General features: G+C 40.6%; 1 protein-coding gene and 2 long non-coding RNA genes across 3 annotated transcripts in view; 1 reads left to right on the top strand and 2 right to left on the bottom strand.

Annotated features, from left to right (window-relative positions):
- Positions 1–1,740: 1,740 nt before the first annotated feature.
- On the bottom strand, positions 1,741–2,141 carry LOC106960415 (uncharacterized). Its single transcript, XR_001427556.1, has 2 exons — positions 2,011–2,141; positions 1,741–1,946 (listed from the first exon to the last, which is right to left on the bottom strand). It is a non-coding gene; the product is annotated as an uncharacterized LOC106960415 (long non-coding RNA).
- A 6,048-nt stretch (positions 2,142–8,189) lies between these two features.
- LOC106960414 (uncharacterized) lies at positions 8,190–9,054 on the top strand. The gene is made up of 2 exons (XR_001427555.1): positions 8,190–8,229; positions 8,807–9,054. It is a non-coding gene; the product is annotated as an uncharacterized LOC106960414 (long non-coding RNA).
- The window catches only part of alg8 (ALG8 alpha-1,3-glucosyltransferase), an 18,408-nt gene continuing 17,313 nt past the window's right edge, over positions 8,432–9,526 (bottom strand). The window contains exon 15 of the mRNA XM_015053503.1: positions 8,432–8,443. The gene's annotated coding sequence lies outside the window, so the exon portion shown is untranslated. The remainder of the gene's footprint in view (positions 8,444–9,526) is intronic.

The raw sequence follows: 9,526 nt of genomic DNA, 5'->3' as shown, positions 1-9,526 counted from the left end.
CAGCAGCAGCTTCCTCTTTATCAGTCCAAGCTGAGCATCACAGCAGATAGGATCTGTGAAGGTTTTCTGATTCTTAGTACCAGGTGGTTCAAAACTAAAAACCGTCTCAGGTCAACACAGGACGGTCTGAAACAGAAAGCATCCAGTGAGCCACTGGAGGTCAAAGGTCAGGAGATAGGCCGACTGAAACACAACTACTGATTAATTTAGTGTAAAAGTTAAAAACAAAAGTCAGACATGCAAACAAGAGCAGGTGCAGACCCCTCTACCCCTTTGATGACATCACTTCCTGATCATTTACATTAAACCATGAACCAACCCAGATGGCCTGTTTCAGTTTTCATAACTTTAGTTTTCCTCAGAGTTAACTTTTTAACTTGAACAACCACTGTCTGTTTTAGTCGCCTCCAGTTTATGACCGGCCACATAGATAGACGTTAAAATGAAACAGACATGGCCATCTGAATGTTAGCACCAGATGGCCATATCTGGCCTCAAAGTCTCCAAACCTGATCAAACCCACATGTTTGATCAAAAACAAAATTTATTTGTTTCATCTGCAAATAAAACACATTTTTATCATTTTTTAAGTTTCTATATCGATGATGTGCAATAAAAGGTTTCTGGGCCTAAAACTGCTCCCTGTGGGACACCACCAGTAACCTGAAGGCTTGGCCACATGCAGCCACAGCTTCATAAACAAATCTCTCCACCGCATCGATTTAAAAAACATCAAACACAAAGGTCTGTTGTCTGCCCAAAGCATTGTTTTACACAAACCTGTAGGGTGCAGTGTAGCACTAAGCTACATCCTGTTAGCCCATCAGATTGTTTCAAAAACAACCATGACTTCCTGTTGGGAATTAAACATGGCGCCAGGTCTGAATTAGAATATAAAGTTATTGAAAAACAAGACAAAGTCAATTGGTGTCAAATCCAGTCTGTGTGAATATGTGCATTTTTTTTATCACAGACTGGATCCTAAAACTATTTTCCTGTACACACACAAACACAAATACAGAGCTTTCCAACATCTATATTTTCATAAATAATAATTTTTAGTGATATAAAACTGAGTTTTCATGTGAATGTGTTCATTCAAATGTAATCCGCTGCACCACTCCTCCTCTACTATGCTTTTGAAATCTTTTTTGCCTTTTTGAATCCTTTCTGGTTTCTCTGCAACAAAAATTATCTAAAAGTGAGAAGATTCATGAAAAAGACCATTTTCTTGGTCAGCTGTTCTCATTCTGAGCTGAGATCAGCTCGGTTCCAGCAGCAGATATCAATGAGTTTATCAACACAAACATGGCCACCATGTGACAGAACATGATCTGCCTCTCTCTCTCTCTCTCTCTCTCTCTGCCAGTAGAGAGCGGAGGTCTCTCTCTAGACGTGACTCCGGCTCTATATTTAACCCCAGCCCCTCCCACCCTCTTTCACACATACTCGACATATTGAGGCGGCTGAGAGACGACCAGCAGGATGGAGGTAAAGCTCTCAAACTTTCTGTTGCTGCTGTTGCTGCTGGGTTTGCTGTGTTTGCTGGGCGTTCGTGGAAGAGGCCCAGAAATCCCAGCAGCGGCTCATGAATCAGACGAACAGAGTCTTGAAAACGACTCTATTCGTTTTCAGGACCTGCAGGGTAGACTGGGTGGTGAAGAGCGAGCAGGCGCTAACAGGAAACCAAAGTGTGCATCAGGTTTTGTCGACATTACAGTTGTGGATTCTAAGGTGTCGTCAGATTATTTGAGACTTTTATCTCCTTCAGTCAGGCAGCGCAGACGGAAATCTGAGCGCAAACATCACAAAACTTCTCATAATTTTCTGAATTTGCTTGATGCGTCTTTAAAACGGGTCAAACGTGCGTCTGGTGGCTTTCCTCTGCAGTTTCAGCTCCTCAGTTCTGGAGTACCTCAGGGCTTCGTCCTCAGTCCTCAGTTGCTCTGCACTGATCAACCATTTGATTGACAAACACAAACCTGCAACATGTCAACCAGAAACACAAACCTTTCAGACCAAACATGGACTTTTATCAGCTCTTCTCTTTGCCTCCACCACCATCTGTTTCAGATGTGAACATGGCCCAGATGTTAGCTGATGCACATGCTCAGTGGTGACTTTCTGCTTTGTTATCAGTATCCTCTTGAGAGAACAGAAGTCGGAGATCTTAAAAGGTTTAATTCCAACCTTTCAATGTAAAATTAAACCACATGATGCTCAAACAACAACAGACGACACGCTACTGCAGTCAACGTTTCATAAACACGAGAGTTAAATCTGAAAACCACGCCCACTTTTTCTGTTCCTTCTTTGTAAGAAGGAACCTCCACGGCGGTGGAGGTTCCTTCTTACAAAGAAGGCGGTGGAGGTGGTGAACCTGGACTGGACTGGACCATGATGCCTTCATGGAGTCACTGTGAGTCCGTCTAGGTCATGAACAGCATCAGGATCTCAAACACAGCAGCAGAATGATTCAGGCAGAACAGAATGGAGGTGCTGCAATGCCCTAGTCAAAGTTCAGACCTTAAACTGACTGTAGTGCATTTTTTCCCCTGCCAATGTTTGTTCATAAAAAAGGATAATGGCTTGTATTGTTTCTCTGACGTTGGCTGATGGCTGATCATCAGGTTATTGTTTTATTAAAGTTTGATGCTTCTGCTCTGGAGACGTTAGTGGGAATATTGAGACACAGAGAGAAGAAAGGAGATCTGAAAACTAAATGAGGAACAACCAAAAGGCCTCTGATCAGATGTTTTTAAGCTGCATTTTTCATAATTTCCTTAGATGCTCTCTACTGTTAAACTCCTGACTCTCTGCTGTTCTGTTCAGTTCACCAGTCTGGATCCAGACTGAAATTTCTCTTCTGAAAATATCAGAAGTTTTTCAGAACTAGAGGAAAAACTCCACCTGCCAGGTCCTGAAAACAGGATCTGAGACATGATGAATCGTGATTTCTACTGAAAGCTGTTTAGGAATCACCCGTTGGAGATGAAATCTGTTTTTCTGTTTGTCAAACGTCTCTTTGGAAGTTCCCATTGATCCAATCAAAGCAATGGAAATAAACCAGTTCCTTCAGACAAGATGGTGCAAAAGAGGCTAAAGATTTGGTTTAAAACTATTTCGTTGTTAAGATGTCTGCTACATGTTAACACAACACTAGTTTATCAGCCTTTTACATCTAAATCAATCAACACCAACTATAAACCTAGATCTACGGTATATACAGATGCTTAGAGTCAGAAGGTTATCCATGCAAAACATACACAAGATCCAACAGTCGATAAGAAACAGTGAATTATACTGACTTACAATTTGCTCTCACAAAGCACTGTGAATATGAGCTAGCAGCTGGCTAGCTGAACACAACAACAAAGTCTTCATAAAGAGCAAAACAGATATAAAAAGCGATCATGTGTGTATATGTGTCAAATTAACTGGTTTTATAAAAAACTAAGCTAACTTCATGCTAAACTGAGATGACGTAAATCAACTAAGGGTAGATTTTCCTTTACAAGAGTTGGGAAAGCTAAAACAAGCTAAGATAATCCAAGATATTATTGGCTTAAGTAGGCCATGAAGAGCAGAAACAAGCCAAAAGCTAAGACAGTCTAATGTACATTTAAGCAGGTTACACTAAGATAAGCAAAGATAAGATGAACTAATTTAGGATAAAACTGGTAAAGCTAAAGTGGGATAAAGCAAGCTAAATTAAGATAAACAATGCCAGTTATTTATTAAGCAGACTAAGGTAAGATATGCCTTAAAATTTAGCTACCTTATCTTAGATAAGCTACTTTAGCACAGCATATCTTAGTTTAGCTTACTTTAGCTAAACTAAGACTAAGATGCCAACTCAGAAATATAAACTTCTCTGCATTTTTATGATCCTCAGTCTGTACTGGATGTACGGTTTTGCTTTAAAATCCCTCAGAGTTCAGTAGCAGCCAGTCAGCGGTTCACTCATGGTAGTTATTAGAGCTGACAGGAAGTAGATTACCAATTAAAGATGGCAGTTGTTTACTCATCTCAAATCTATAGATAAAAACATTCATGATGTCTGCAGAGGGTTGAAGATGATGACAGAGATCAGCAACGAGTCGGAGGCATAAAGAATAAAACATAAAAAAAGCACGAAACTCGGTGAAGAATCTGCAGTTTATCACTGATCGATCGCAGAAAACACACATATTTCCAGTATTAGCAAATTTATTTGAAGTGCTTATCTAAAATATTCAAAAGGAAATGCAGTTTGGAAAGCTAACAGTTAATATAACTCTCAGCTAAAACAAGCTAAATAAGCTAAAATAGGCTAATCTATAAAAAGCTAATGTGATATAAGCTAAAGCAAGATAAGCTAAGGTAGGCGATAGTCAGCTAATATAAACTAATCTGTTTATTATTGGTTTTAAGGTTGTTTATAGTTTTGTGAGTGTATTTCTCGGTTTAAATGTTTTCTTTATTTTGTTGTCTCATTTATTGATCTTAAATATACATTCACTAGGTTTATTGATTTTATGGCCATAATAGCTTTTCGTTATTTATTAACTGTATTTTCTATGAGTGATCCATTAGTCTTCTAGTTATTAGCAGCTTTATGATTATATTTAATATTTTGGTTGCATAAATAGCTTTAATGTTTTCTGGCTTTGTAGTGGTTTTAGGGTTATTTAACTTTTGATAAATTATTTGTGTTTTATGGTTTTTACTTATTTCTTGATTTTTTGGTTATTTGTTGAATTTTGCGTGTCTCTGAATCAGATGCAGTGTGTATTTGTGTTGCTCAGACAGTAAAATCCTCCAGTTTATTGATGAACGGCTGTAGATCAGATGATAGAGCAGTAGAAGTCCAGAACTGGACCAGACCGGTCCGTTCCTCTCCAGCACCGACCCTGACAACCAGAACCTCCTTCAAACAAACAGTAGCAGCAGGAAGTGGGCTAACGGCCGCTCTCTTTCGTCACTTTCCTGCCTCTGAGGAAACAACGAGTGAAGCTGAGTTCATTATCTGCTGAATGTCAGCTATGTGGAGCCTTCAGCCGAGCCTGACACTGACCGTCGCCACGGCAACAGCTGGGCCAGACAGCAACACCCACCCACTGTGGGGTCAGGTCCAGATGGACACAGACCCAGAGACAGAACCAGAGTCAGAACGGGAGTCAGAACCGTTTCCTCTGGACTTTTACTGTTTTTCTCCAGAATGATTCAGAATCATCTTCAGATTAAGCTTTTCTCGCCCTGCAGTCTGGTTGTTTTTAGACTAATTGAACTAAAATGACATTTTGATCTAAACACGCTGCAGTTTAAGATTACAATGTACCGTGGGGTAAAACATGAACAGCAAAAATATTTAAGTATGAAGACTATGCAGCAGATTAGTTTGCTACAGTGGCTCAGAGAAGTGTGGGGGCCACCAGGGGGCGCCGTGGGGACCTGATAAGGCTGCAGAGAAGATGAGAAAAAAACATTTAAAAACTTTTTAAAACTTTTTAATCTGAAAATTTTCACAATATATTTAGTTTAATGTTTTGAATAATTTTTATATAAAATATAAGTTGAAATAAATTATTTAAATGTTATTTCTGATTGACTGCCAGTCAAATTCACCAAGCTGCTCCTCAGGCTAAAGAAGCAAGCAAGAAATGGAAAAGTTCCTGACCAGAAAAAGACCAAAGGAACCAACACTGCTGAAACAAAACATCAGAACTGTGGGAATAAAATAAAATCTGATGTGATTCATATAAAATATTATATATTTTCTTAGAACCAAGAGAGAATCGAGATGAAAAAATGTATCTGGTAATAAAACTTTCCATCACAGAACTCATGGCTAGCTAAAGTCAGACGGTATGATGCAGCATTTATGCTAAATGAATGGAATGATTATTGAATAGTGAATAAAAAACATTGTAAAAGTTGATGTTTCTTTACATATTGCGTAGGATTGTCTATGGATTTGAGGAGATCAGAGGTCAATGCTGTTTGGAGGCCATGAATGGAAAAATAAATTTTTATTTATAACTAATTTTACATGCAAATCTCAAAGTGTGAAGGAAGGAAGGAAGGAAGGAAGGAAGGAAGGAAAGAAGGAAGGAAAGAAGGACGGACGGACGGACGGAAGGAAGGAAGGAAGGAAGGAAGGAAGGAAGCAAGGAAGGAAGGAAGGAAGGAAGGAAGGATGGATGGATGGATGGACAGGAGGTTGACCTGCCGTGTTTTATCTGCAGAATGAGGCTCCACCCCGCCGCTCCGTGGCCGAACTGGCAGGAAGGTTCAAAGATCAGACTCCCGACCCGAGCGGCACCGCGGGGAACCAGGTGAGCGTCACCTGCACATAAACAGAAAATATGGAGAATATAAATGTTTAAATGTCATGTTGCTATTCACCAGGATAAGCCTGTGAGGCGGCGGCCGCCTCAGACCCTGCAGCTACCAAACCCGAACCCAGAGCAGAACCAGGTGAGACGCCATCAGCCAATCACAGTCTCACAGTGGTTACTGCAGCTTTATCCACATTTTAAAAGATTAGGAATGAAAACGTTTCAAAGACTGAAAAATCCTAAGATTTCATTCTGAAACTTTTAGAATTATAAGAAAAAACATCATTTAAATAATTATAAATTATAAGAAAAAAAACCCAGCGGGGTGGTAACGACCACCAGCCCCGCCGTCTAACCCCAACCCTAACCCCATCTGAAAGACAATAAAAGACTAAAAGATTAAATATAAATATGTGCAAAAAGTATGACAAATACATAAAAACATGAAATACAGAAAACTAAAGCAGCAAAATCACTCAAAACAAAGAATAAATGAGAATTTTCTGTCCTGAAAACAAAAAACTAAGTTATTAATATTTAACTTTTATAAAGAATATTATTTTTCCTAGCACTGTCAATCAACCTCATGTGCACACTGCTAAATGTTGTAATGGTAGAGACCGTTTATCTGACATCATAAGTAGCTATGCTAAATAGCCTTAGTATTCACAACAGGCTATGCTAGCTAGCACTGGGAGAAGGCAGAGGAGGTGGTACCAAACTGTCATGGTGACATTTTCAACATGTTAAAAGATGTTTTTTTTTATTTTTTATTAAAGTTTGTATATGAACTGCGGATGAACCAGGAAACAGGAAGTTGATGTTTTATTTGAACTGGTTTGATTTCGGGGTAACGGTTCTGTCTGTTTCAGCCCCCATCAGGCGTCTCGTCTCCACCCAAAGCCAAGAGGAACTCGGCTCTGATCGAGAAGCTCCAGGTGAGTCCAGCCGCTCTGACATCACTGTGATGTCACTATGATGTCACAGTGACATCACTTTCTGTGTGCTCAGGCCAACCTGGTGCTGGGCTCGCCCACCGCCGCGCCGCTGAAGAGCCCCGGACTGAGGACGCTTCCTGCTGGCTTCACCCCACCCTCCCCGGGCGCCGTCCCCCCGGTTTCCATGGTAACCCCCACCAGCCCCGCCCCCACAGAAAGCCCCACCTCCTTTGAGGCTCCGCCCTCAGCCACAGAGGGAAACATCCTGCCTAGCATCAACAAGGTGAGCAAGAAACTACTCATTACCTATGTAATATCACTAATTACATCATTGTTGACCTCTTATGTGATTGGTCCGTCTCCAGGGCAGACCACGGGGCTCCATCAGGCGGCGTCCTCCGTCCCGCCGTCACAGGAAGTCCAGCAGCGGGGATGATGCAGGACTGGGACAGGAAGGAGTGGAGACACACACGGAGTCCTGGAATGCGGGGAGTCAGAGGGACGCCACGGAGGAGGGACAGGGGGGACCTGGAGGGGAGGAAGAGGAGGGAGAGGTGTTCAAAAAGGAAACCACATCATCGCCAGAATTGAAGGAAACCCATGAAGAAGAAGAGACAAAGAGAAACTGTGCGAGGGAGACAGAGGAAGAGGACGGGACATCTTCATCACAGCTGAGGGGAGAGGAGGAGGAGAAAAAGGAAGAGGAGGAGAAAAAAGAGGAAAAAAAGGAGAAAAAAGAGGAGAAAAAGGAAGAGGAGAAGAAAAAGGAGAAAAAGGATGAGCAAGAAGAGGAGAAAAAAGAGAAAAAAGAGGAGAAAAAGGAAGAAGAGGAGAAGAAAAAGGAGAAAAAAGAGGAGAAAAAGGAGGAGGAAGAGAAGAAAAAGGAAGAAGAGGAGAAAAAGGATGAGGGAGAGGAGGAAAAACAAAAAGAATCGACTGATGGAAGAAGGAAGGAGGAAGAAAAGATGGAGGTCTGATTTCTGATCGTTTGAATGGTTCCGTCTGTAGACTGAGGGAGAAACCATAAGTATTCATACCCGAGCTGCTGGATCACAACCAGGAAAAAGACTGAAACCAAATTAAGTTTGAAAAACTGGAAGCCAGCGATTAAATTGGAGCTGGTTCTGCTTCTTCTCTTGGTCCATTTCTACTTTGGTTCTGATCCAGCAGAACTAAATATAAATACTTATAGTTTCATCTACACTAACAGATCAAACTTTGTCAGAACCGCCCAGAATTTGATCTTTATCTAGTTATTATGATGCTTTTATTTTGAAATGAGGACGCAAGCACCTACAATATGAGTATTTTATAGTAAAAAAAATTTAGGTTATCTTTAATTAGTAATCACTTCCTGTCATTGGATGCTATACCGCCATGCTAATTGGTTGTTTGAGTCAGAAAAAGATGTGGCTAAAAGACTCACTGAAGCATTCAGACATTAAAGGTCCAAATGACCCACACAGAGCCAAATTTGGCCGGTTCTGAGCCAGAACTCGGGAGTGAAACCAGGGTTTTCTCTGACCTATTTTCGTGTTTCTTCGACAGAGTTCTTCCCGATGAAGAATTGGACGTTTGGCCGAGTCGGAGCGAGGTCCCTGTGACGTTGAGCCCCTGGATTGCAGAGCGGGAAACCCTGCGGCAGAAACACTTTGGGGAAAATGGCCGCCGATGCTGGGTAGAGAAATGTCGGAAAACTCTGAGCTACCGTTTGAAACTCAGACAGGAAACTCTTCCTGAAGCTTTAGTGAAGCTCCAAAAGCAGTTTTTACTAATACAAGCTTTTCCACACTGCGGCGCTGCATTTCATATTTTTTTAAGAACAATGTGAATTTTTTGTGTGTGTGTGTGTGGGGGGGGGAGGTTATAATGGTTTCTTGCTGTTTGGTATCTTTGAAATTTTGACGTTAATTTCTAGAGTGTAAAGAATCAAAATCAGTTTTATCAATGTTCAATGTGAGAAAAAAAACACATAATGCCTTATTCTGGGGTAATTAATAAAAAATAACTTTTTACAAATATAAACTGATTTTTTTTTTTTTTTTTTTTCGTTTTAACTGCTAAAAAAGCTGATATAAAGTCACTTCTGTGGTTGGATGGATTACCCTACTAATTATACCTAATAAGTTAAAACAAACCAACCCACTCTGAACTAAGAGTGAACTATACCAACTTGATGTTATTTTTGCTTAGCTTAATTAAGCTAAACTAAGTTAGGATAATGTTAGGTGTTAGGATTTGATGCTGAAGCGTGTTGGTCAAATGGTA

The sequence above is a fragment of the Poecilia latipinna genome, unplaced genomic scaffold, assembly GCF_001443285.1.
Source record: "Poecilia latipinna isolate Pla-1442-1.1 unplaced genomic scaffold, P_latipinna-1.0 Scaffold1184, whole genome shotgun sequence".
Lineage (NCBI taxonomy): Eukaryota > Metazoa > Chordata > Actinopteri > Cyprinodontiformes > Poeciliidae > Poecilia > Poecilia latipinna.
Note: the sequence above shows the minus strand (reverse complement) of the source record. Positions and strands in the feature narration are given on the sequence as shown.